General features: G+C 39.4%; 1 protein-coding gene across 3 annotated transcripts in view; it reads right to left on the bottom strand.

The window, feature by feature from the left end:
- Positions 1-27,661, bottom strand: part of CAMKMT (calmodulin-lysine N-methyltransferase) — a 415,835-nt gene that overhangs the window by 128,877 nt on the left and 259,297 nt on the right. The window lies entirely within an intron of this gene.

The following is a 27,661-nucleotide window of genomic DNA, read 5'->3' as shown; positions in this document are numbered from 1 at the left end:
GGCCTTCGCCACACAGGATTAACCTAACAGAGTGGAACTGAACACGGGGCTTTGGGATACCATCAGTATCCAAACATCCAGCCACAGAAGACAGGAGCTGGTGTCGAAAATTATTGTGACGACACATATGTCATCCAGAAACTATACCACTGCTTCAGCCATACCTGTCTAGTGCTCTCTGTGTAGCAGGCTTTATTCCAAGGGCTTTTATATTTATCAAGTCACTTCCTACAGCCCATGACAACATTATGAAGTAGGCACCATTATTAGTGCCATCTTATGGATGACGAAACTGAAATTCAGACATTAAGGAATTTGCCCATTCACTCGACTAGGGAGTGGCAGAGTTGCAACTGAGATCCACACGGTCTAGGTCCAGCATCTGTGCTCTCAACCACTAAGTAAACTGTCCACAAGAACTGAAATAACATAACACCCCCTGGGAAGTCTGAAAGATGGTACTGCTGCCTGAGCAACAGGCAAACCATGATCCAGTTGTATCTACCACCTTGCCAAAGACACCCTGGAGACTCAAATGAACACAATAAACTAAGAGCTCGCTCACCCATTAGGAGTTTCGGTCAAGTATCCTGACCTGAATTAGCTTTGTTAATGTTCCATGTTGGCTTTGTTAATATACCCAGTCTACCTAGTTTTGATTGGAATGTTTCTTAAATATCAAAAACCAGTCTTGATTTGCTTTCTTGTATCTTGTTTTCTCCATGTCAAAAAGCTAAAGGAAATAAGCGTAACTCAGGATATCACGAAAAGATCACACCCGTTGTGGAACAAGCCATTTGGGAAGCTAACTGGGCAGTTCAGACAACCCAGAGATAATCTTCTCCACCACTTGAGGGCTTGGGCTTGCCAGCAACTACAAATGAGTTCTTTCTATCTATCCCTCTGCCAGCTAAGAAGGCAAAACTGGCTATCTAAGGCTTGTGCCACTGACCACGAGTGCTGGAGCAGGCAAAGGTCAGGAAAGGGCAGGGGCAATTAGTCACGTGTATCGGAAAGAGTAGACCATATCTCCTGCTTGTGTATTTTCTTGATGTCATGCCAATTTTTTATAAAAGAAAAAAACCCAGAAATTATATTGCATCCTACAATTTTACTTTAGAGGGGTATTTCCTTTCTCTTGAGAGGCCTTGGCTCCATCAGAAAGATAATAAGACATTCTATCTATGAGGAATTAGAAGAAGCACAGTGTTTTGCTTTGGATTCTCATTAGGAAAGATTTCATACGAAGCAGATGGCAGGATTTTAGACTTCTCAGCAATCTCTCATGACACACTGAAGGAACTTTAGTTCCTTTCCTCCTGTTTTTAATCTCTAGTAACGACTCAAGTAGAAGAAAGGTAGTCTTTTAGATTTCACGGGGGGAAGGGAGGGGAGTTCTGAGTATTCTCCCCGAATCTTGGGGAAAAAAATAGCCTATTCCAAATAGAAATCGAACAATATTGACCGACACCCTAACTTTCACGGCACTGCCTTGAATGCTGAAAGACACAGGAAAGAAAGAAATATCTGTGGAAGATGCAGTTTCTCTCTCAGGAGATAAAACCATAGCACACACACAAAAAGTTAGTACAGTTTCACCTACAAACACATAAATGCATATGCAAATTTAAGAATACTTTAATATGCTGGCTTCTCAAAAAAGAAACTGTAAATAAATGGGAGGTTTATTATTATTTTGAGTAACCACTGTCATTCTGGGTTTAAGATTATCAACAGGCTCCTTACCACTGTAGTCCAACCTGAAGGAGGAAGAGGCCCACCTTTTCCAATACACTGCCTTAAAGTAAAGGGATCAGGGGCGCCTGGGTGGCTCAGGCCGTTAAGTATCTGACTTTGGCTCAGGTCATGATCTCACAGTTCGTGGGTTCAAGCCCCGCATCAGGCTCCGTGCTGACAGTTCAGAGCCTGGAGCCCGCTTCGGATTCTGTGTCTTCCTCTCTCTCTGCCTCTCCTCCACTCATGCTCTGTCTCTCCCTGTCTCAAAAATAAATAAAAACATTAGAAAAAAAAAGTAAAAGGGTCCACTGGGTACCTCAGAAAACTATTTAAAATGGCTTATATATATTTTAAAAATATAAAAGGGCAACTTGCTATTTTTAGGCTGAAGTTAACACAGTGGTGGGGGTGGAGTAGAGAAAAGACTAGTTTCCTATTAAAAATGGAGACCTCAATGATTTCCTTAAAACTAAACTCACATGAAGAAAATCCTGATTTGAAAAAAATTGGATAATAAAAAACCAAAAAGCATTCAGTGAAAAAAAAAATCCTTCTGACAGACTAATAAGGACTTTAATATGATAATCTGGTGTTTATCTGCGCTTGGCTTGTGCAATTGCCGTTTTCTCGGCTATTATGCAAGAGCTGTAAAATGAAGAATACCTAATTGCCTCCTGGAGAAAAGTATTACTACCGAAGTGACTTAAGCAAACACATTCTGAACTAACAAAGTATTTTAAAATAATTTGAGCTGAAAAGTGAATGACAGGTAAATGACTGCCATTAACTGTTCTACAGGTGCCCCTGGCTCTGGCCCATTTTTTTAGCGAACACCCACCAGCCTCAGGACAGCTACAGCAGCGGTGTGTCAAATACGTTTGTAACTCGGTGCTCCCCTCTTACCTGCCACAATGCCTGTCCGCTTGAAGCCCCACTCTATCTACTGCTGGGTGAATTCACGACAGGGGATATTCTCGGCTTCTGTTTTTAGAGTGATGTGATGTTACCGCAGGTAGAGGTGTCAGGCAAAACGGAGCAAGAGATAGGCATGGTGGCCCCAACGACTCTCCAGGCAAGAAACAAAATCGAAGCTGGAGGAAAGTTGGAAGAGGCAAATGGAACCCTGTCCTACCCGACAGGAGTAAGTTTTCTGGACGTGGTTTTCCAATTTGCAAAAGAAGTTGATAGGCCTTTGCTCTCAAACTGCATAGAAAGTATTGTACAGAAGGACGTGGTTGATACACTGTCACATAACTTAGGAAGCGCTCCCTTTGTTCTGGGAGATAATATTTTTTAAAACTATAAATAGAATTGTTGAAAGTTCAGAAATAATAGAAGTGCTTCAACCAGTGGGTAAATGTGGGGCATACGGACTATTCCCAAACCATCTTTCTTTCCGCCTCCATCGCCCACTCCAGGTAGGTTCTCCGCTCTGCCCTGGCAGCCTGCCTCACTGGAAGCCCAGAGACTCTGCTGAGCCGAAGCCGCCTCTTCATTGTTCAGGTTTTCCTCGGGGCTGGTTCTTTGCATCCATTCGCCAAGCTCTTGCAGACCTCCTGGGCCCTAACTCTGGTAATTCTGTTTTCTTAGTTTGGAGGCACCTCGTCCTAATTCTGGTAATTCTGTCTTTCTTGTTACTTCCTTCTCAAATACCTGGCTTCTCACTGTGCCTGATGTCTTCAGCTGCCTGAACTCTGGCTGGCCTCCCAGCCTGTACCATTGATTTCCGGGACCTTCAATTCTACCTGGTTTTGTTTCGATGGTCCAACTTCTTGCTTAGTGTGCCCAGTCTGGATCTGTTCCATTTTCGGACCTAATACAGGTGAATCAAAAAGTGATTTGCCGAAGTTTGAAATGTCAAGTGGAGAGTGAAGGCCTGCGGGTAGCAACACCGGTTTTCATCGCAGGGAACGGCGACTCCGCGTTAGACACTCCACTGCTTCAAGTCACTTGGCTGGTCTAGTGTATTACGTCTTGATGATGTGACAAATAACCACTCCAGGTTAGATTTCTATCCTCTTCTAAGGAGCAGCCCCAGCTATATAATCTTGGGAATGGAAGGAATCATATTTAGTCCAGCCTCTCCTCTGCTTTAAAAGCCATTACTCAGAATCAAAGTCACGTTCAGAACCTTTTTAAAACCGAATTCTGATCAATTTCATTGCCTGCAGAAGAACCTTCAAAGATCCCCACTGTCTACTGGTCTACAAAGTGAGGGTTATGAACCTAGGGTGTGCAAGACGAAGCATGGAATGCAGGAAAAGAGGACTGCAATGTTGATTTGCGTTTATATTATCCCACTTACATTTCCTTTCTTTTTGGTATATTTTTTAGTGTATATCTCAACCTAGTAGTACATATATATAGTTTATTAATAAATGTGTATACCTATGTTGGGGGTAGTATGCAGAAATCTTTTACAGATGGGAAGTGCAATAAAAAATGTTTGGAGGACAGTGGCCTTCAGGACAGTGACTAGCCCCTTACAGCAGCAATTAAAGTAGCTTAAAATCTCCCTTCAACCTGCCATCCCTGTCACCTCACCCACAAATATTACCTCCACCTGGGCACCCTACACTTCCTCCACACTGAGTTGCTAGACCGTAAGCTCTATGAAGGCAGGAATTATGAACATCTTACCCCTTAGATGCCCAACCCTTGGTACATTGCATAGCATCTAACGGATACTAAAGACAGATTTACTAAATGAATGATTACTTAATTAAACTAGTTTTATATGCACATTGTGCTATTTCATCTGTCTGAACCTTTCCATTTATTGCTCTCTCTTTGGAATATCCTTTCTGCCAGCTCTCGACCCGGGCAACACCTGTGAAACTAGGACTAATTTCTTCATCAATACCTCTGCCCCTACCCTGCAGCTACTTATGTCTTCTTTTTAGCCTCCCACATACCTAATTGTTTATAATACATGTTTGTCTTCTCTGACGTTCCTTTGTATCCTCAAATCCTGGCATGGTACTTAGCAGATTGCAGGCGCTCAATAAATCAGTGTAACGGGGTGTATAAGTGAATTTCTAAGCAATTACTTATTAATCTTTAAAAGGCATTAGAATGCTTCTGCTTCTAGTGAGGACTGAAAACGAGTACCAGACTTGACCTCCAACTGCAAACAACTGGACTAAATATATGAAACCACTGTTTTCAGCTACTGGACAACAGGCAGCATAGGACTGTGATCTCCAGGAGAAGGGAAATAAATGAGGTGAGCCTGAAGATCACTCCAGGCAGAAGATGGATGATTTGCTGAGTTGAGGAGATTAAGCCTGAATTAGGGGAAGCTGAGGTAGCTGGAATTGACAGGGCAGAATATCAGAGAGGAGGGAGCTATGCACAAGTGGAACTTCAAAAACGTGAATAGGTTCTTTCTTGAATCTTTGCCTAAGCATTAAGCTCTGCTTCCACAGAGTGACTTCTTGAAGCTGGGCAAAGAACGCCAGGCTGGATGGTGTTCCAGTTCAGCTAGCTAATACTGGAAGGATATCATTACATAATGGAAGCATTCAGTGAAGAGCCCGAAAGGATCCCAAAAGATCCCCTTTGGTAGTAGGGCTAAACTAGCCAGAAAGTAAAGGCTACTCTAGACACGTCCCAGCAAATTTTAAAAACAAAACATAAGCAAGACTTCAATGACACAAGCTGATCCACGAGCAGCTTAATTGACTACCAAGAGAAAACAAAATTCAGACCTTTAACAATGTAATGTTCACATCTTGCATCCTGAAAAACTTACCAGACTTACAAAGAAGAAAAAAAGTGATCAAAAGAGAAGAAAATTTGCCCAATAGAAATAGACCCAGAAGTGACAAGATGATGGATTTAGGAGTTATAAAAAGATGTTACAAACACATTCAAGGGGGCGCCTGGGTGGCTCAGTCGGTTAAGCGTCTGACTCCTGATCTCGGCTCAGGTCATGATCTCAGAGGTTCATGAGATTGAGCCCCGCGTCAGGCTCTGCACTTCAGTATGGAGCTTGCTTGGGATTCTGTCTCTCCTTGTCTCTGCCTCTCTCTCTCTCCCTCTCAAAATAAATAAATAAACATAAAGAAAAACATTTGAGAATTAAAGGAAAACATGAACACAATGAACAGAGAAATGGGAACTATTAAAAAAAACAGGAATCAAGTACACTTTTAGAGCCAAAAATATACAACGTCTGTGATTAAAAATTCACGAGATGGGGTTTAATGTCAGATAAATCTATGGGTGAAAAGACTGGTGATAGTGACAGCTAAGCAAATTGAAGGAAAGACAGAAAAAAGGATGAAGAAAATGAACAGAGCTTCAGTGACATATGGGACAATATCAGTCTAAAACATACATATAACTAAACCTTTAAAAAGGACTGGGGAGGGAGATACACTCAAAGAAACAAGCCCAAAACTTGATGAAAATTATCAACCCAAAGATCCATGTGACCAGCAAACCCCAGGCAGAATAATTACAAAGAAAGTCACATTAAGGCACCTCATAATCAAATTACTGAAAACCAGAAATAAAGAGAAAAATCTTAAACCAGTGTCTCCCCTCCAAAAAGACATAGTGTATTCAGAAGAAAAAAGATAAGAATTATCACTGATTTCTCACCAGAAGTATACAAGCCAGAGAACAATGAAATGATATCTTTAAAGTGTTAAAGAAAAAAAAAAACCTGTGAAACTAAAAGTCCTATCCAGAAAAGAGTGTTAAAGAAAAAAAAATGCCATAAGCCTAAAATTCTATGTCCAGTGCAAAGAAACTTTAATAATGAGGGAAAAATAAAACCTTTTCCTGACAAACAAAAGATGACAGAAGGCATTGCTGGCCAACCTGAATATAAGAAATGATTAACAAAGATCTTCAAGCAAAAGGAAATTACACCACATTTACAGTGAGATTTACATAACAAATGAAGAGCACTGGAAATGGTAAATATGTGGGTAGTATACATATTTTCTTCTTGTTTTTAAGTTGTGTTAAAAGATAATTAACTGCTGGGGCGCTTGGGTGGTTCAGTTGGTTAAGCGTCCAACTTCAGCTCGGGTCATGATCTCATGGTCTGTGAATTCGAGCCCCGCATTGGGCTCTGTAATGACAGCTCAGAGCCTGGAGCCTGCTTCGGATTCTGTGACTGTGTCTCTCTCTGCCCCTCCCCTGGTCTCTCTCTGTCTCTCAAAAATGAATAAATGCTAAAAAATTTTTTTCTTTAAAAGATAAGGAACTGTTTAGGCAAAAATAAAAACAATGTGTGGTGAGGTTTATGACATATGTAGAAGTAAAATGCTTGATACCAATAGCATAGAGGAGAGAATGGAAAGAGTGAAAGTATATTCTTGATGGTTCTAATATTACATGTGAAGCAGTATATAATAGTACTCCTTTATCCATGTGGATACGTTCCAAGACCCCTGGTGGGCACCTGACAGTGGTGGATAGTACCAAACCCTACATATGCTATGTTTTTTCCTTTTTTTTTTTTAAATGTTTTATTTATTTTTGAGATAGAAGGAGACAGAGCATGAGCAGGGGAGGGGCAGAGAGAAAGGGAGACACAGAATCTGAAGCAGGCTCCAGGCTCTGAGCTGTCAGCACAGAGCCCGACGCGGGGCTCGAACTCACAGACTGTGAGATCATGACCTGAGCCGAAGTCGGATACTTAACCGACTGAGCCACCCAGGCGCCCCTGCTATGTTTTTTCCTATACATACACACCTATGATAAGGTTTAATCTCTAAATCAGGTAAAGTAAAAGATTAACAACAATAACTAACAATAAAACAGAACAATGATCACAATATACTGTAATAAAAATTATGTGAATGTGGTCTCTCTCTCTCTCAAAGTATCTTTTTTTAAATTAATTTATTTTTTTCTCTCAAAGTATCTTATTGTACTCTACTCATCCTTCTTCTTGTGAGGAAATGATAAAATTGCTTATGTGATGAGATGAAGTGAGGTGAATGATGTAGGCACTGTGACATAGCATTAGGATCCTCTTTCCTTCTACATCAGAAGGAAGATTGTCTGTTTCCAAAAAGAGATTGGCCATGGGTAACTGAAACCATGAAAAGTGAAACCATAAATAAGGGGTCGGGGGGGGGGAGCTTCTGAAATACCATTTGAAGGTAGATCAGTTAGTTATAAAGTTTAAACCTTACAGAAGCCACTAACGTTTTTTTAAAAGTTCATTTATTTATTTTGAGAGAGACAGAGACAGTGCAAGTGAGGGAGGGGCAGAGAGAGCAGGAGAGAGAGAATTCCAAAGAGGCTCTACAATGACAGTGTGCAGCCCGATGTGGGGCTTGAACCCACGAACCGCGAGATCATAACCTGAGCTGAAATCAAGAGCTGGACACTCAACCAACTAAGCCACCCAGGCGCCCCAGCAACCTCTAACTTTAAACAGAGGTATAGTAACTGAGCCAATAGCCGAGAAAAATGGAATGCTAAGAAATAATTCATACAAAAGAAGACAATAAAGAAGAAAAAAAGAAAAATAACAAATGGGACAAATAAAAAACAAATACCAAGATATTAAACTCAAACACAGCTATATCAATAATTAAATTGAGTCCAATTAAAAGCAAAGTTTGCCAGTAGGCTCAAAATCCAAGACTCAACTATATGGCTGTCCACAAGAAATATACACAAAATACGAAGAAACAGATACGTTAAACATAAATGGATGGAAAAAGATATACCATGCAAATACTAATCATAAGAAAGCTAGAGTAGTTATATTAATATCAGACAAAATAGACTCTATACAAAGAATATTACCAAGGATAAAAAGGGACATTTCATAAATATAAAGGAATCAACAAAATATGAAAACATGTAATAATAATTAATATATACGCAAGAAATACAAGGGCTTTAAAATATATGATGTAAAAACTGACAAAAGAAAAGAAAAATAGACAAATACATAATTATAGTAGGAGATTTCGTCACTCCTTTCTCAGCAATTGATAGAATAAGTAGACAGAAAATCAGTAAGGATACAGAAGACAAGAGTAATACTACCAAAAAACTTGATTTAACTGACATACATAGAACAATATATCAAACAATGGCAGAATACATAGTTTTTTTCAAATGCATATGGAACATTCATCAAGTGAAAACATATGAAGGGCCATGAAACCAGTCTCCATGATGTAAGATTAAGTTATACAGAATCCATTCTCTGACCAAACTAAAATTAAGTTACAAATCAATAACATACAGATGTCTTAAAAATCTCCAAATACTTGGAAATCAAACAACATACTGCCAAATTATCCATACATTATATAAATCACAAGAAAAAATTTTAAATATTTTAAACTAGTAGTATTTTGAATGCTAATTAAAATATATTGAAATCTGTTGGGTGTGTAGTGCTTAGGAGGGAAATTTGCAGCATCGAATGCTTACATTAGGCAAAAAGAAAGGTTTAGAATCAACGACTTCAGCTTTCATATTTATTTGGAAGCTAGAAAAAGAAGAGCACATTAAAACCAAAACAATTAGAAATCAGGAAATAAAAAAGATAAAAGGACAAAGCAGTGAAATAGGAAAGGGACAAACAACAGCGGAAATCAATGAAATCAAAAGCCAGTTCTTTGAAAAGATCAATAAAGTTGATAAACCTCTAAGTAGACAGCTTAAGGAAGAAAAAAGATATGAAACACAAATGTTGGGAATGAAATAGGGGACACTGCTACAGATCCTATGAACACGATAAGGACAACAACGGGATATTATAAACAACTTTATGCTCATAAATTTGAAAAATTACAGGAAATATACAAATTCCTCAAAAATTGTCAAAACTGACACAGAAGAAACAAACAATTGGAAGCACCCTCTGTATTTAGTTGACAATGTAAATAAGAACTTTCCCTTTACAAAGAATGCTCTAGGCCAGATGACTTCATTGGTTAAGCCTGTCAAACATTTAGGGAAGAATTACTATCAATCTTATACAAAGTCTTTCAGAAAAAGGGAAGAGCAAAGAATAGCTACCAATTTATTTTATGAGTTCAGCAATAACCGGACAAAGAAACTACAAACAAACTTGAAGAAAAATACAAACCATGATGGCTGGTATGGACATAGATGACATAATCCTTAACAAAATAATAGCAAATCAAATATAGTCATATCTAAATATCTAAATATCTTATGACAAAATGCTGTTGATTCCAAGAATAAAAGGTTGGATCAACATGGAAAATCAAACGTAATCAAGTGTATTTACCATATTTAAAATAAATAAGAAAAACTATACAACACTTTCAAAAGATGCAGAGAGATAACTTGACAAAATACATATTCATGACAAGATTTCTCAACAAACCAGAAATAGAGAGACACTTCCTCATTTTAATAAAGGGCATCTACAAAAAACCCTATACGTAGCATCATAATTAATGGTAAAATACCAAATACTTTTCCCTAAGATCAGAAACAAGGGAATAATATCCACTCTCAACACTTCTTTAAAAAAAAAATTTTTTTTAGTGTTTTTATTTATTTTTGAGACAGAGAGAGACAGAGCATGAGCAGGGGAGGGGCAGAGAGAGAGGGAGACACAGAATCTGAAGCAGGCTCCAGGGTCTGAGCTGTCAGCACAGAGCCCGACACAGGGCTTGAACTCACAGACTGTGAGATCATGACCTGAGCTGAAGTCAGAAGCTTAATCGACTGAGCCACCAAGGCGCCCCCTACTCTCAACACTTCTATTCAGAGTTGGACTGGAAGACCTGTTTCCAGATTATATAAAGAACTACAATTCAGTAAAAAGAAGCATACAATTCAATTAAAAACAACGCAAAAAATTTAAGTGGAATCATCAAACTTCACAAAAGACATACAAATGGCCAACAAACACATGAAAGATATTCAACACCAGTAATCATCAGGGAAATGCAAACTGAAATCATAATGAGATAGCAGTATATAGTCGCTATAATGGCGGAAAAATTAAAAAGACTGACTCTACCAAGTGTTAGTGAGGATGTGAAGCAGCTGAAACTCATACACTGCCCATGGAAATGTAAAATGGTCAAACCACTTTGGAAAACTTTGGCAGTTTCTGAAAAAGTTAAACATACACCATACGACCCAGCCATCTGACAACTAGGTATATCCAAGAAAAATGAAAATGTACGTCCATAAAAAAACCTACCACAAATGTTTCTAATAGTTTCATTCACAATAGCCTCAAACTGGAAGCAATCCAACTGTTAATCAACAGATGAATGGATGAACAAATAGGGGTAGCATACTAATACAATGGAATACTACTCCAAAATAAAGGAGACTGAATTGCTGATATACAACAATGTGGATGACTCTCAAAAACAAAAACAAAAACAAACAAAAACAAACAAACAAAAAGCCCACAAAGATTTGAGGGGAAAAGATACCCACAAAAGATTATATACTATATAATTCCATTTATATAGAATTCTACAACAAGCTAAACTAATCCCTAGTGACAATACACAGATCTGCAGTTTCCTGGATTTGGGGCTGGGGCTGGAGCCGGGAGTTCATCACAAAGGAAATGAGGGCACTTTTCCGAGGGCTAGAAACATTTTATAACTTGACTGGCATAGTGGTTATACATGAGTTGTTAAAACTCATTGAGATATACCTTTAAAATGGGTGCATTTATTGTATGTAAATTGGAACTTTTATAAAGTTGATTTTTAATTTATTTTATTAAATTTTTAAAAATATTTTTATTTGTTTTTGAGAGAGAGAGAGAGACCGAGTGCAAACAGGGGAGGGGCAGAGAGAGAGGGAGACGCAGAGTCCGAAGCAGGCTCCAGGATCTGAGCCATCACCACAGAGCCTGATGCGGGGCTTGACTTGAGATCATGACCATGAGATCATGACCTGAGCTGAAGTCCGATGCTTAACCGACTGAGCTACCCAGGTGCCCCATAAAGTTGATTTTTAAAAGTTAAAAAAGACTCTAGACACAAATAAGTAGAAGTTTTCCTTGCTAGCTACTGTACTATGAGAAATGAGAAACCAAGGCCATTTTGAGATCAAAATGAATAACTTTGTAGTTTGAATTATTCCTTACTCTTACCTTTACCTTTGTCTGTCTGGAGACTGTGGACTGCTAGAGAATGACTTATATAAATAACCTCATCATCCACCGTATTGTTCAAGCCAGTAACTTAGCAGTCCTAACTTGATGCTTACCTTTCCTTCACTATCCCCCCACAACCAGTAGATAACCATGTCCTGATTTCTATTTCCAACTATATCTTAAATTCATCTATCTCATACCATTACTACTGCCGTGACCACAATCCAAATGACTATTATTTCTCAATTAGAATAATGCAATAATCTTTTATACACCTTTCCTCAGTCCACTCCTGCCCCTCTAACAAATCTATTCTCCATGAAGCAAAAAGAGCAATCTTCACAAGATACAAATTAGATCATGTTCTTCCTCTGGCCCAAACTCTCCCCTGGCCTCCCATCACACTTAGAATAAAACCCATACCCTTTATGTGGCCCACCAGGCTGCTCTGTGGTGCTGGCCCCAGCCATCTCACCAAATTCATCTTGAGCCGTTCTCACCCTTCCTTCCACACTTCAGCCTTAATTACTGTCCCTTCATTCCTCAAACAGACCAAACAATTTCCTTTTTTCAAGGCCTTTGCACTAGTGTGCCCTGCCTAGAATAAGTCTTCTCAGCTTTTCACTTGACTGGCCCATGCTCATGCGTTACATCTCAGCTTATATGTCACTTCCTCAGAGAGGCCTTCCCAGACCACCTTAGGTAAAGAACCTTCCTCCTGCTCATTTCCTTATGCTACTTAGAACAGTCAGGAATGCAGGTAGTGCTTTGGAAAGGTAACAGTAACGATAATAACTATTACATGTATTGTGTATGATCTCTTATGTGCCAGGCCCTGTCCTTAGAACTTTATACATATTAAGTCACTTAATCCTCTTGGCAACCCTAAAGGCAAGAACTATTATAATTCTCACCTTACAGATGAAGAAACAGATGAAACACAGAGGAACTGACTAACTTTCTCAAGGACACATAGCCAAGAAAGGGTGAGGCCTGAATTCTAAACTAGGCAGTCTGGTTTCAGAGTCCATGGTCTTAAACATTAACCTTGTTGGAAAAAGGAACCTTCTTTTGAGAATAAGCATAGGAACGAAGGGTGAATATCCAAGTCATCTATTACGCCTGAAGATACTGGCTAGAGACAAGGTTGGGGAATGGAGAAAAGTGTGGATTGAAAATAGCTCCTGTGGGGAATGGGTAAAACGGCCACCAGGTGGTACCAAGGGGCCACTTAAAGCTGGAAATCACACTTGTGTAATGGTGCCATCAACAGTCACACATTTTTCTTCAACAGCATTTAGCAGAGATTAACAGGAGCAGAGAAAAACAACTGTTAGCTTTATATGTAGTTGGTGATTGAATGAGTAAGCATAAAAGAGGGCCAAGGGATGAAAGCTTTCAAGGGACAGACGACAGTGCTACTGAAATGCTCAACTTGGCTGGGTGGGATGAGAAGGAGTCAAAAACAGGCATCAAAGGACAACATGAAAATAGCTTTGAGGAGAAACGTGTGTGTTTAGAAAAAAGGAAAGAAATGTATCAAAATTTCAAACATTGGTCATCCTGGATAACAATAACAAATAACATCTGACTCTACCTTTGATAATATTAAGGAATTATTGTTGAATCTGCTGTGTTAATGGTATGACAGTAATGTCACCTTTTAGATACGGAAATATTGTATGGATGAAATTATATGGTTATCTTGGATTTGCTTCGAAATAATACAAGACAAGGGGTGAATGGGGTTTTTGACGAACAATATTGGCCAGGGATCGTTGTCTGTTGGGACTGAGCGATGGTTACATGGGGTTCTGACCAAACACGGCCATCTTAAAAAATAATCCATTTGAAAACATGATCTGATGTTGAAGGATTTATTTCCCACGTATTATCATTGCTTTCCAGAGCAATGTGTACATACGAAACCATAGGGTTAGATTTCCAAATCCAGCATTAAATACATACACCAAAGATCCCCTGTTTCTAAATCAAGGTCTACAAAAAGGACTTAACCACTGTAAGTTGCCAAGGTGTTAGTGACAAAATTTTAGTTTTGTATCTCAGCAGAAGAGTACTCTCTAATAGTCTGAAAGAACTTACACATGCAAAATACTTTCATTTGCACCCTTTTCAGGGGTCAGTAATTACCAAGTAATGGCACCAGAATGTAATCGTAGAAATTACAGAACTTTGTTATGAAACATAAATTACAAATAGAAATACACAAAGAAGTGCACATGTGTTTGCAGCTGCATATGTATACACCCACACAAATACAATCGGCTAGCATCATTCTTGCTTTTAAACATGTAAGCGTTAGGTACAACAACTTGCAAACTATCGCAAATGATTTATATGCCTGGTAAGCCTATCAAATACCAGAAAGTCGAAGTTAGAAATGTCAATTATCTACATAATGTAAAAGTCCACATCATACTAGTTTACTGATGTTAGTAGATGTTAAGGCTGTTCAGCAAATCTTTAAGTACAAATGCAGACTTGATAACAGTAATAGTCTTTCATCACCTCAAACAAGTATCCTGTATAACTTTATCCGGGTCAAAAATGAAGCTTCCCAAAGATACCCAGTTTCCATCTGGACGAGACTGGTTGCGTTAGTACTACATCTGTGTTTCCATCCCTTCCACTCAAAGCTGCCCCAGTCTTTTTGGATAAAAGGTCATGGAGCGAAAACAATGGCGTCCTTCCCAATCCCCATGGTTCCCAAGCCACCCTGAGAAGTAAGTAGAGCTGAATTTACAGTAGTCTAGGAGAGAAGGAAGATCTCACAAAGGCTCTTTAACTTTATCATAAATGAAGTGATCAATAACTACATGCAATATTGTCATCAATTATATATGAAACAGAATAAAAGCTAGTCGTGCAAAATAACTGCTTAGGGAAGCAAAAATAAAATAAAATAACAAGGAGGTAGAAGCACTGAGAGCCTTACTGCTGAACTCTGCAGAAGGCGCCTTCAAATAAATATTTCAAGCCTTCATATGAATATTTTAAGCATGACAACCACACATAAACACACAGCCAAAGTGCTCAAATCCACTCAAGAAAGACTATTAAGTCATCAACTTGCTCCTGACAGGATCCACTGAATATGGCAACAGTGAGAAGTCAGGAGACAGTTGGAATCATTTCAAGACTGCTAATTTAACTTGTCTTAAAACCAACCAATGCTCAACGTGTCATCATCAATGTCATCTCATCGCAGTCTGAAAAGCCTTCGACCTAAAGCAAAAAGGTCCCCAAGTGCCACCCTTCTTGTCTACTGGTTGAAAATCTAATTGGTTCTGCTGACAGGCTTGGGAATTGGTAGGAAGGCTGTTCAGTTAATCTCCAAGGGCCAGCAAAGAGCTCAGTATCCATCTCTGAGCTTTGCTCCCTGGCTGTCGTAAAATGACTCTGATGGCAGTGCGAGCTCTTATGCTTCAGCTGTCTTCTGACTTCTGTTAAGTCAAATTCAATAAAGTTTGTCACTCAATAATCTGAGAGCTACCCAACAAAACCTCTTTGATCAATAACAGCTTGCCTGCTTGCACTTGGGAAGGTGACCTATTAAAGATTAAAAACACACCTGCTGCTTGAAGCAGAGAACGTCTTTTACTTTTAAATGAAAATCCAGCCATTAAAAGCAGTTTAACTATTAAAAGTGTATACAGAGCGATGCACGGGGGAAACAGGAGGGAGATAAAAAGAACAGCTCGGATAGTTTCTTCTGAATAAAGGAAAGTTTGATATCTGTACGCTTCTGCTGTATTTGGTTCCTATAGAGGCCACCTTTATCCCATTTTTGCATTTCAGAATCACACATTATTTATTTGTTGCCTGCGTACGGACAAGGAATGTACTGTAACATTAATTCAATCCTCAATCAAAACAAAGTAATCTCTTGTCCCATGTCATCTGCCTTTCTGCGAAAAATCATGAGTGTGCATTCTGGGAAAATGCACTGTACTCTTCAAAGTCACAATGTTCTTTTTATTTAAGTGGTTTTCTTCACCCACCTACATACCTTCGGTGAGGCTGTGATGAGGGATAACCCCAGGTGACTTCAAAATGAAGACAGATTGTTCAGTGAGCCCAGGGAGCAATGTGTAAATTAGTGGGAAAAGTAGAGAAACGTGTATGTTTACATCCCACACTCAAGTTTCCCATCTGGATGGTTAAAACTATTGCAGAATGAAAAAAATAACTTCATAAAAAAAATTTATGAAGAATGTAAAAAGAATTCAAAATTTAACCAAGGGTATTTTGTTTTAAGAAAGAGAAAACTGTAGAACTCTTTTTCCCAAGAGCAGAGAACAGTCTAGTTTAGGCCTTTTCTCCTATCTAAGGAGTGTATGTTTAGGATGCATTCTGTTTGCAATCCAACAATAATAATTGATGGGGCGCCTGGGTGGGTCAGTTGGTTAGGCAACCGACTTTGGCTTGCTGCTTGTGGGTTCGAGCCCTGCACTGGGCTCTGTGGTGACAGCTCAGAGCCTGGGGCCTGTTTCAGATTCTGTCTCTCTCTCTCTCTCTCTCTCTCTCTCTCTCTCTCTGCCCCTCCCCCGCTGATGCACGCAGGTTCTCCCTCTCTCAAAAATAAATGAACATTAAAAAAATAATAGAGACGCATTACCATTATACAAAGAACATTATATAAATAGAATAAGATAAAACAAACTTCCACAGAGACACAATTATGGCTCAATATTAGTAAAAGGTTCTGCTAGAATGTGACCCCTGATTGTCAGCTGCACTCACTGTGAGGCAGATGAATTTTCCTGTAAGACGAACGTGTCCATCTCTGAAATGTATGTATATCAGTCTCTTGTGTGGGTATTCTTCACCAAGTTTAAACATGTTTATTCTGTAAGGCATTAATTTTCTCCCATGACATTCACGGTACTATCACATAGGACATATGTGACAGGGAGATATGGATTACATCTCCAACAGCCCCTAATAATTTCATCATAAGTCTCTTTGAACTCTGCAGCTTTTTCCTGATCTGAATTAATCACTTCTCCCCTTCGCTGGCTATTATCTCCTTAGTTTTGTGCTTCTGGTTTTCCAGTTTCTATTTGAAACGTCTTCATCAAAGCAGCTGCATACAGAAACATGAGTTCATTTCTGCTTTCATCTGCTTTCTCCTGATTTGTGTGATATGCATAGATCAAGGTGTTTAACTCCTGTATGTCACAACACATAAAGTCCAGAAAGGCCAACCTAATCTAATTAAGGTTTTCTAACTAAAATAAGATAATTCTTCATGTCAGTTGAACCCTGGGATGAGGTGACTCATTTCTGAGGATATCTTAGTTTGCTCAAATGTATAGTTATAATGAGGTTGAGCTGAGGACAAGAAACATTACTGCTTGTGATCAAGAAAGGATCACCTTTTCTGGTGAATCAAAAAAAAAAATAGTGTTGAAGGTTGTTCTATTAGTATACATATGTCTTGTGATGGAAAAGCTTTTAAGTCATCTAAATCAAATGACAATAGTAAAAAAAAAAAGTGAGTTCTAGAATATGAGAATTAGAGACAATAAAGGAACAAGCAATCAACAGAGCTCTTCTTCCGTGGGGAACAATTGCTTGGCAGATAAAGGCAATTTTTCTTTTTGTTTTTTTTACAGCCTAAAGTTAGTCAGTATGTGACTGGGCATCTTAGGGTAGGTTTGTAAAAAATATATTGCAGCAGTTTAAAACACCAACAAGAACCAGAGTGGACGACATTATCATCTTGAATCTGTATGCGATATCTCGTCCAGACCATGCCTGATGCCTCTCAAATGTAACACGCCCCAAACCATTTTCATCATCTCGCCTAAATGCCTCCGAAAACTTTATCTTTCTCAGTGAATGGCATCATCAGCCGCTCAGCTACCCAATAACACAGAAACCTGGGAATTACCTGGAGTCTTCGTTCCCCTTTGGTTACCACATCTAAGCAATCACCAAGTTCTGGTGATTCTTTTCCTTCTAAATCTCTGCCTCTGTGTACTTTTCTCCATTCCCTTGGCCAGCGGCAGCACTAGCTCAGGTGCTCATCATATCTTACTTTGATTTCTGCTCCTTGATTACTGATCAAACGGTTTCTATGACTTTGGGATTGTATCTCTCCAACTCATTCTCTGTATGATGGCCAGATCTGTCACTACCGTGCTTAAAGTTCAATGGTTCCCCACTGCAATCAAGATGAAATCAAACTCCTTGCAACGATTTGCAAGGCCTTTTGATGATCTGGTCTCTGCATCCTTTCCAGAATCACGTCTCAGTATGACTCCACATACACCAACAATATCCCCTTCTCTCTTTGACATCATCAATCTGCTACAACTGTCCCCTTGCTCGCTGCAACCAGCCATTTGGTGTCCTTGCTGTCCAAGAACATGCCAGTGATTTTTCATTGGGTATTCTTTCTGCCTCGAATATTCTTTCTCTGTAGAGAGTCACAGGGCTTGTTCCCTTCTTGGCTTTCAGCATTTTATTCAAATATCTCCCTGAAGCTGTTCCAGACCTCCCTATTTAAAACTGCAGGCTATGTCTCCCAGCTCCAGCAGACCCCACCACTTCCCCTGCTTTGTTTTTTCCTACTGCACTTTTCACCATGTTATGCTCTATGTTTTACAAATCTTCCGTCTATCTTGCTCATAAGAATACAGGCTGTATGAAGGCAGGGAGTCTGACCCACTTTATTCTCTGGTGTATCTCCAGCATCTTGAATGTGCCTGGAAGGTGGACACCAATTAGAACACCATGCATCTTTCCATGCTCTTTCTTTCAGGCGTCAGACTACATGCGATGCGTTAGGGCCCCACCACTCACAGTTTGCATGAGCTTGGAAAAATGACTTCATCCCTCTATGCCTCAGTTTTCTCATCCATAAGACAAGGAAAATAAACTCCTAGGGATATTATGAGGGCTAATGAGATGAAACATGAAACATGCTTAGAACAGTGCCTAGGCGTCTAGTAAGTGCTATCAGCTGCTGTTCCAATTATTGCTGCTGACACATCTGTGAGCTCCTTGACACTAGGAGATGCGACTTCTTATTCCCTGGTGAGTTAAGCACAGTGGTCTGCATATAACCAAAGATGATTTAAACATTAAATATCTTCACAGCCACACTAGGTTAGGGTCCTGAAGACTCTCCGCTGTGCCTTTCATTTTCCTTTTATTTGCTGGATCATAGGGAGATCTAGAGGTTTCTGGAAGAGAGCCTGGGTCTTCCAGAGCATGGAGGCAGAGCATGGCTCCGAGGGCAGTGCTATCTCCTAATTAATATAAAAATAATTCAACATTTTAACAGAAGGTACATTTGTTCTGCTGTGTAATGTGGATCACACTGTATATAGCAGACACCCAAACACTAATTATACAAATAAAAGACAAACGTATGAGTTAAAATTTTTTTGTCAGTAACACTACTATGTTACCAAAATAATGCCAAATACAGAAATCTTACATTGCTCCCAAAATGATTCACTGAAGTCTCAAGTAAATTTAAAAGAAGAACCATGGATTCTTTATTTAAAAAAAATTTTTTTTTTTGAGGGGCGCCTGGGTGGCTCAGTCGGCTAAGTATCCGACTTCGGCTCAGGTCACGATCCAGGGTTTGGTGGTTTGAGCCCCGTGTCGGGGCTCTGTGCTGACAGCTCAGAGCCTGGAGCCTGTTTCAGATTCTGTGTCTCCCTCTCTCTGACCCTCCCACATTCATGCTCTGTCTCTCTCTGTCTCAAAAATAAATAAACATTAAAAAAAAAAAAAATTTTTAAAAAAAAAATTTTTTTTTTTGAGGGGCGCCTGGGTGGCTCAGTCGGCTAAGTATCCGACTTCGGCTCAGGTCACGATCCAGGGTTTGGTGGTTTGAGCCCCGTGTCGGGGCTCTGTGCTGACAGCTCAGAGCCTGGAGCCTGCTTCAGATTCTGTGTTTCCCTTTCTCTCTGCCCCTGTCTCTGTCTCAAAAATAAATTAAACATTAAAAAAAATATTTTTAGATAAAAAATAAATTAAAATGTTTTGAACCGTGGATTTTTTTTATAGCCTTATTCCCATCCATCTTTCCCTCTTCACCACTATCCCCGCTGCCACATAATGTATATGGAAGAAATGTATATGCAGGCAGCAGACAAAGTGGATTGGCAAAGATCTGTTCACATTTAAAGAAATCTTGATTTAGTCTTTAAAAGCCACTGATAGTAATGAGTGAGTGGGGTGAGGGGAGGAAGTGGAGAGAGGGAAAAAAGAGAGGGAGAGATTGAAAAGTAAGCTCAACAGTAATTTAAATAGTCTTACTAGTTATCACTCCAACGAGTTTTAATATCACCTTGGAGGCCCTGTCGTGATTGCAATAAACATGCTCCTTAATTAATTTTGAATTTAAACTCCTGAGTCAACCTTTCGTTCACCCTTGGTCAATGTTGTTACTGATTTTTTTGGTGGGCCGGTCTAGTTGCAAGTCAGACATTTTCCATCCATGCTCTTTATTATGATAGGAACTAATAATGTATTCTGCTGTACTTCTGTGCAACTACTAAAAAACTATTTGATCCTAAGAATACGAATATATCTCTATTTGTGATGCCTTTCAGAGTGAGAGGAAATTATTGCTGCTAAAATTCCACAGTGAGTACTCCCTCAAAGTTAACTGTCCTCTTTGCTTTTTTTAAAGTACTGCCTTTAGTCAGTAAATAACATCATTTCTGACAACTAAAGTGATGAATATGATGCTATCTTTATTGATTGGCAGGGAGATATTCGAAATTTTCTGGAAACTTTGAACTATCAATAGTTGACAGCTATCCCCCTTCAAAGCAGCAATGTATGCCACCTATTCTATTTCCTGAATGATCGTTCCATGAATTAACTTTCTTTTTTGTGAAATGTGTGCAAAATTCTGTATGTAAATGTAAGTAATTTTCAAGAGAAAGGGCTCTATAGCTTTCATCGGTTTTCCATAGACTCAACACAAACGTTAGGAACTGTTTGTTTCCACCCATGCTTAAATAACAGAATACAATTGAGGCTTACCACTCATATCTTATTTTTACTTTGGGATGTTTCATTTATTTTTAGCAAATAGGTTGCAAGGGTAGCTTGCCAGTTTCATTGAAAGGGTTACATTATTTTGGTTGTGCTGACAGTGTTTGTCCACTGGAGCTGTAGATTTTGGTAATTTGGGTAATTTTCTTATGTGAACCACAAATATGGAGGAAACTTAAGAGCTTTTGGAGAATTGTCATCAACTCACTTCACATGATAAAATCAGCACCTCCCAAAGAAGCCCCAGTTTTTCGAAGAGGCCCAAATTCCTTCAGAAATCCTTTGGCACTTGTTCTCGGTTTCATTCTGCTTCCTGGGCTTTTTTTTTTTTTTTAATTTTTTTTTTTTTAACGTTTATTTATTTTTGAGACAGAGAGAGACAGAGCATGAACGGGGGAGGGGCAGAGAGAGAGAGAGGGAGACACAGAATCTGAAACAGGCCCCAGGCTCTGAGCGGTTAGCACAGAGCCCGACACGGGGCTCGAACTCACGGGCTCAAACTCACGGACCGTGAGATCATGACCTGAGCCGAAGTCGGCCGCTTAACGACTGAGTCACCCAGGTGCCCCTGGGCTTTTTTTTTTTTTTTAATCCCAAATCCTAATGCTTAATTAAATATTACCTTTCATTTTTATTTAACTCTTTCATGTCTGTGTGCCTTCTCTGTTTTATTATTATTATTATTATTATTATTATTATTATTATTATTTGAGTGTAATTGACACACAATGTTACATTAGTTTCAGGAGCACTGTACTGCCTAGTGGTGATTCCACAAGTCTACACATTATACTATGCTCACCCTCTGTAGCTACCCTCTGTCCGCACCCACTGCTATTACAATAGTGATGTGGAGGGGCACCTGGGTGGCTCAGTCGGTTAGGCGGCTGACTTCGGCTCAGGTCATGATCTCGTGGTCCCTGAGTTCAAGCCCCGCCTCGGGCTCTGTGCTGACAGCTCAGAGCCCGGAGCCTGTTTCAGATTCTGTGTCTCCCTCTCTCTCTCTCTGACCCTCCTCCGTTCATGTTCTGTCTCTCTCCGTCTCAAAAATAAATAAACGTTAAAAAAAATTAAAAAAAAAAAACAACAAAAAAATAGTGATGTGGAAATGTTGGGGTTCGGAGCTGATGGCCAAGAAAGAATTCTTAAGACGTCTTCGGTGCAAAAAGGTGGTTTTACTAAAGCACGGGGTCAGGACCCATGGGCAGAATGAGCTGTACTGGGGTGGTGAGGCGTGGCCAATGATCTACTTTCAGGTTGGGAGGGGGTTAGGAACAGCAGGAGCCTCCAAAGAATTTTGGAAACAAGGTTTCCAGGGCTCTGAGGGGGCTAGCTATAGTTAGGAAAAGGTCATTTATTAGTTTAGTAAAAGCTCAGTCATGAGACCCTTCAGATGTATATCCATGGGCCATACGTTTGGAGTACGTTTGCCAGCATACATCCTGGGCGGGCAGAGATAAAGAAAGTTTCCAAAGGAATTTCTATATGTTTATATGTTTAAAGTAGACTCACAGGATCCTGGGGGGTCGGGCTAATGTTAAACTAAGATTGCCTTTTGCCCTTAGCAAAGTGTCATCATCCAGGCAGTTGAGTTCCCAAGGAATGTCACTCTGCCTGTATCAAGGACTCGTCAGGGGCTGTAAGTAGTAAGGAAATTTAATTTTTTCTTTTGTCTTTGTTTCCCACATCAATACTGTTGACTATGCTCCTTTATGGGCCTTTTCTCTTCAACCAAACTAAAAGCTCTCGGGGGCAAGGGGCACTTAAAATTTTTATTTTCTTTCTCCCTCAGAGATTTGCACCGGGCAATAGTAAGTAGACACTGGGTAAACCCCCACTAAATGAATACACTCATTTCTCTAGTCAGAAATGTATCTTCCTCCGTAATCTAGTCTAGGTACGTGAAATGAGCCTTCTTCCTTAGCGCAGAAAGAGAGGTCATGATACTCTCTGACCTCTGTTTTCTTAATAGTCAACGTCCTAGGGTAAGATGACTTTGAAAGTCAACGAGGCGCACTGCAACTTTATACAGCAACTTTCTCATGAGGGTCTTACACAGATAGACGGTGGTTTTCAACCTCTCTTCCATCCCCAGCACATCTGACAGATGTCTGATGATTCCATCAATAGTAGTGGTGATGATTGAACACTACATGGGAGTGTTCAATTCAGTAGGGATAAGGCGGGGGCAGGGAGGGGAAGATCAGGGGGCATTCAAAACCTTAAGGATAATTCCCAATCCATCCTTCTGGAAATGAGCCCATTCTCTCTCCTTCCTCCCCAGCAAGCTGAGAAACACTAAATTAGAACATTTTGGAAAAGAAGAGAATTAGCCCATTGGAACAAAATTTGTAATTTCAGAAACTGAATTCCATAAAATTACAGTGGTTAACAAGCACTTGGTAATGAAGACTTTATGGCCATATTAGGAGTCACTTACAAAGACTCTTACCTAAAGGGCTTAAAATGGCCTTTGTACACCTCAGTGGAACTCTCTCCACCCACAAGTAAGAATGAGCTAAAATTTTAAGTTGATTAATCTCTCTTTTCAAGGTCTAGGAACAAGTGGGAAAGCAGTCTTTTTATATGTAATTTTCTCTTTAAAATACCTGCAAATGTGGCAACAACGTGGAAGGAACGAGAGTGTACTACGCTAAGCAAAATAAGTTAGTCAGAAAAAGACAAATATCATATGATTTCACTCATATGTGGAATTTAAGAAACAAAACATAAACACAGGGGAAGGGAAGGAAAAATAAAATAGGATACAAACAGACAGGGAGGCAAACCATAAGAGACCCTTAAATACAGAGAACAAACAGGGCTGCTGGAGAGGTGGTGGGGGAGGGGATGGGCTAAATGGGCATTAAGGAGGGCACTTGTTGGGATGAGCACTGAGTGTCATATGTAAGTGATAAATCACTAAATTCTATACCTAAAACCAACACTATACTATATGTTAACTAACTTGAATTTAAATTTCAAAAGAAAACATAAAAACGGGCGCCTGGGTGGCTCAGTAGTTGGGCGTTTGACCTCAGCTCAGGTCATGATTTCACCATTCCTGAGTTTGAGCCCTGCATTGGGCTCTGTGCTGACAGCTCAGAGCCTGGGGCCTGTTTCAGATTCTATGTCTCCCACTCTCTCTGCCTCTCCCCCACTCACACTCTGTCTCTCTCTCTCAAAAATAAATAAACATTAAAAAAATTTTTTTAAACATAAAAAAGAAAAACCCTGCCAATGTGATTGATTGGTATGGCAAGAATAAGTTAGACTTGGGGACTGGACTTCCTTGAATGAATAAATACAGTACTTTACTTGAATGAAGTAGAGAAATGAAGACATGTTGAGATTTACATTCCCAGCAAAAGATGAAAGATGATATTAAAATAAAATATGAAGGGGCACCTGGGTGGCTCAGTTGGTTAAGCATCTGACTCTTGATTTCAGCTCAGGTCATGATCTCACAGTTCGTGAGATGGAGCTCTCTCTCTCTCTCTCTCTCTCTCTCTCTCTCTCTCTCTCTCTCCCTCCCTCTCTGCCCCTCCTCTGTTCATGCTCATGCACTCTCTCTCTCAATACCCCCAAGGAGGTACTATCCAAATAATCCAGAATATGGGGAATTCTACACGACGAATGACCTAGTTTGTTTCATAAATGATTGGCAAGAGATTTTTTTTAAGTTTAATTATTTATTTTGAGAGAGAGAGAGAGAGCAGGGAGGGGGCAGAGAGAGACAGAGAGAGAATCCCAAGCAGGCTCCGCCCTGTCAGGACAGAGCCGGATGCAGGGCTCAAGCTCATGAGCTGTGAGATCAAGACATGAGCTGAAACCAAGAATCGGAGGCTTAACCAACTGAGTCACCCCGATGCCCCAAGAGAATTTTTACAAAGGAGAAGGAGGAAACCTCAGTTTAAGAGATTCAGGAAAAGTATTAGCCAAATAAAATATGTGGACTCTAGTTTGATCCAGATTCAAACAAACTGTAAACATGTATATATGATGAGATAATCAAGAGGAAAGAAAACTTGAACTCTTTGAATATTTGATGGTATTAAAGAAAACATTTTAGATGCATTCTTGGTGTACAATTTATGGATTAAAGTTCTTCAGGATGAATGATGTCTGGTATTTTATTTGAGATAATCTCATGGAGACAGAGTGGTGCAAGGAGATATAAATGAAACTAGATCTGTAAGCTTTGATTATTAAAGTAGTGATGGGTATACTGGGCTCATTATATTATTATCTTTACTCTTGCAAATGTTTAAAATTTTTCATAATAAAATACTTTTTAACAAGAAACCCATATACACTGCTAGAATTTGGAGGATAGAGGATAAAAAATCAGAAAGTTTTGAATTATAATTACTTCCATATGCACAAATACAGACTTCATTGAAAATGCCAATTAGGCATCTAATTATATCAATTATAGATCTCTGCTCTTAAATCACTACAGCCAAGGGTTTACTTATTTTGGGCCTCATTATGGCACATAAAACACCACATTTCACGAGAAAACGTATCAAGAATTCAGAGTATCTCCTGTTCTTCCAATACAGGATAGGTAGAATTGACAATAAGCAGAAAATATCTTTTTTGTGTAACTCACTGGAGCTTTTATGTTCACTGCTAGAACCCACATGTATGCAAATGTGACACAGGCAAGAGCAATTTGGTGTTCAGTTAAGAAATAAACACAGGTACTGCTAATTTTTAAAATATTTTTAAAGCTTCATGTATCAACCTCCTTTCCCCAAATTAGCTTCCCAAAGAGAAAAGAAGAGATTTCGCTACCATTTCCGCTGTGAGTTAAACCTTTTATGTTATTGGAGATGATGGAAAACATGAAGAAAATGTTCTTAAGAGTCAGAATGATCTCATCAGCATTACTGGGGCATTCTGAATGTAATCAAAGAGGTAAATGGGAATAAAAAATATTCTTTGACAGATGAGCCTACCATGTCATGGGAATTTGCAGCCTGTCTGCACAGAATGAATTTCCTATTGAGGCAAAATGTTCCCTCTGATGATAAAGGAACTGCTACCAAAATAACTTTAAAACCACAGAACTGTTATAAGAGCAGTAAGAGGTGCTGCGTGACACATCACAATTACGAGCTACTAATACTGACAAACAATTCAGGATCTATATAAGCAGGCTGGGCTTCAGTGAAGGCTTCAGGATGGTCATGAAAATGGAAGGGAAAAAATTACTGCCTAGAGACTGCTGCAATAATCTGCTGAATATTAACTACAGAAGACGAGTCTAGCAGAGTGATCTTGGGGGACGTGGGGTGTGTGTGTCGGGCGGGGGTCATATTAAAAATCTTCTCAGTAATCTATTCAACTTTGGCTAAATACTGAAATTCTACACGAGGCACTTTATTTATATTCTGGAAGGGTAGATAATTGAACTGGATAACCTCTAATGCAGTGGTGCCCAGATTTTTGTAATTTCCTGAATGATACAATTTTTTTTTAAAGTTCGGGGCCCCCGACTTTGCTGAGGAAGATCATTATGAAAACGAATAATAACAGCAAGAACTAAAAATAAACAACGGCAAAGATCTATTATTACAGTCATTTCGAAAATGATATTTCAGTAGTAAGCCGGGTATATTTAGCTCTATGACAAGTTCACCCCATCATCTACCTCCTCCTCACTGCACTACTGAGGCTAACGTGCTGTCATAGACTGCTTGTCACAGGCTGGTGGACCGGCTGTGGGTGCCATTACTCTACGGTCTCTTCCAACACTGAGTGAGAATCATGGAGTCTAAGATCTTCAGACTCCCGAGATGGTAAAGAGGCTGATCTTTGAGGGTATTTAAATGGAGAAGGATATTTGTCATTTTGAAAGGCAATTTTTCGGCCACTTTGTTTCTCCGGATGATCAAGTATTGTCTCATTTCCTCACCTGTTTTCCTTTCCAAATCACTTTACAAAACAGGTGTTTTAGACACATTGTTTATTACAGCAGTGGGGATCCCTTTTGGCTAATACTTCAGGAGTTAGTTTGAAAGTCCTGATTTTGGGGGGTGCCTGGGTGGTTCAGTCAGTTAAGAGTCCGACTTTTGGTTTCATCTCAGGTCATGATCTCCCAGTTCGTGAGTTCGAGTCCCACATTGGGCTCGGCACTGGCAATGGGAGCCTGCCTGGGATTCTCTCTCTGACCCTGCCCTGCTTGTGCTCTCTCTCTCTCTCAAAATAAATAAATAAACTTTAAAAAAAAGTCCTGATTTTGGAAAGTAGTATAGACAGCTGATTTTATAATATGCTTGAAAAGGCAGCTCCAAACCCTCATAAAACACAAAAACAGGTAACTGGTTCCTGGAGTAGTTCATTTTGAACGATACTCATGTGAAGTGTTCAGTTGAGGGTAGCCTCAAGTTCTTCCAATGATCACGGGCAATATAGAAATCTTCTTTCCTTTTATATATTTCCAATTAAAAAGGAAATTTACCAATCGATTATTCTTCAATAGTTTGGAGCTGTTAAGAATATTTGAAAGGGGTTGAAAAAAAGGATATTTTAAAGAAGTTAGGAAGAAAGAAAGAAAGAAAGAAAGAAAGAAAGAAAGAAAGAAAGAAATGGCTGCTTTCTATCATTAACATCAAAATTTCTTAAGAACCTCAACGTACAAGATTCTACTCCATCAGAACTCACTTTCGTGTTGGGGAATTCGGACGAACAAGATGTGCATTCACAGAAGAAGAAGAGCTCTGAATCACTGACCATGGGACTTCAGAGGAGTCATTACATCTTTCTGTGCCTTTG

The sequence above is a fragment of the Prionailurus viverrinus genome, chromosome A3, assembly GCF_022837055.1.
Source record: "Prionailurus viverrinus isolate Anna chromosome A3, UM_Priviv_1.0, whole genome shotgun sequence".
NCBI lineage: Eukaryota > Metazoa > Chordata > Mammalia > Carnivora > Felidae > Prionailurus > Prionailurus viverrinus.
This window is presented reverse-complemented; position numbering and strand designations above follow the sequence as displayed.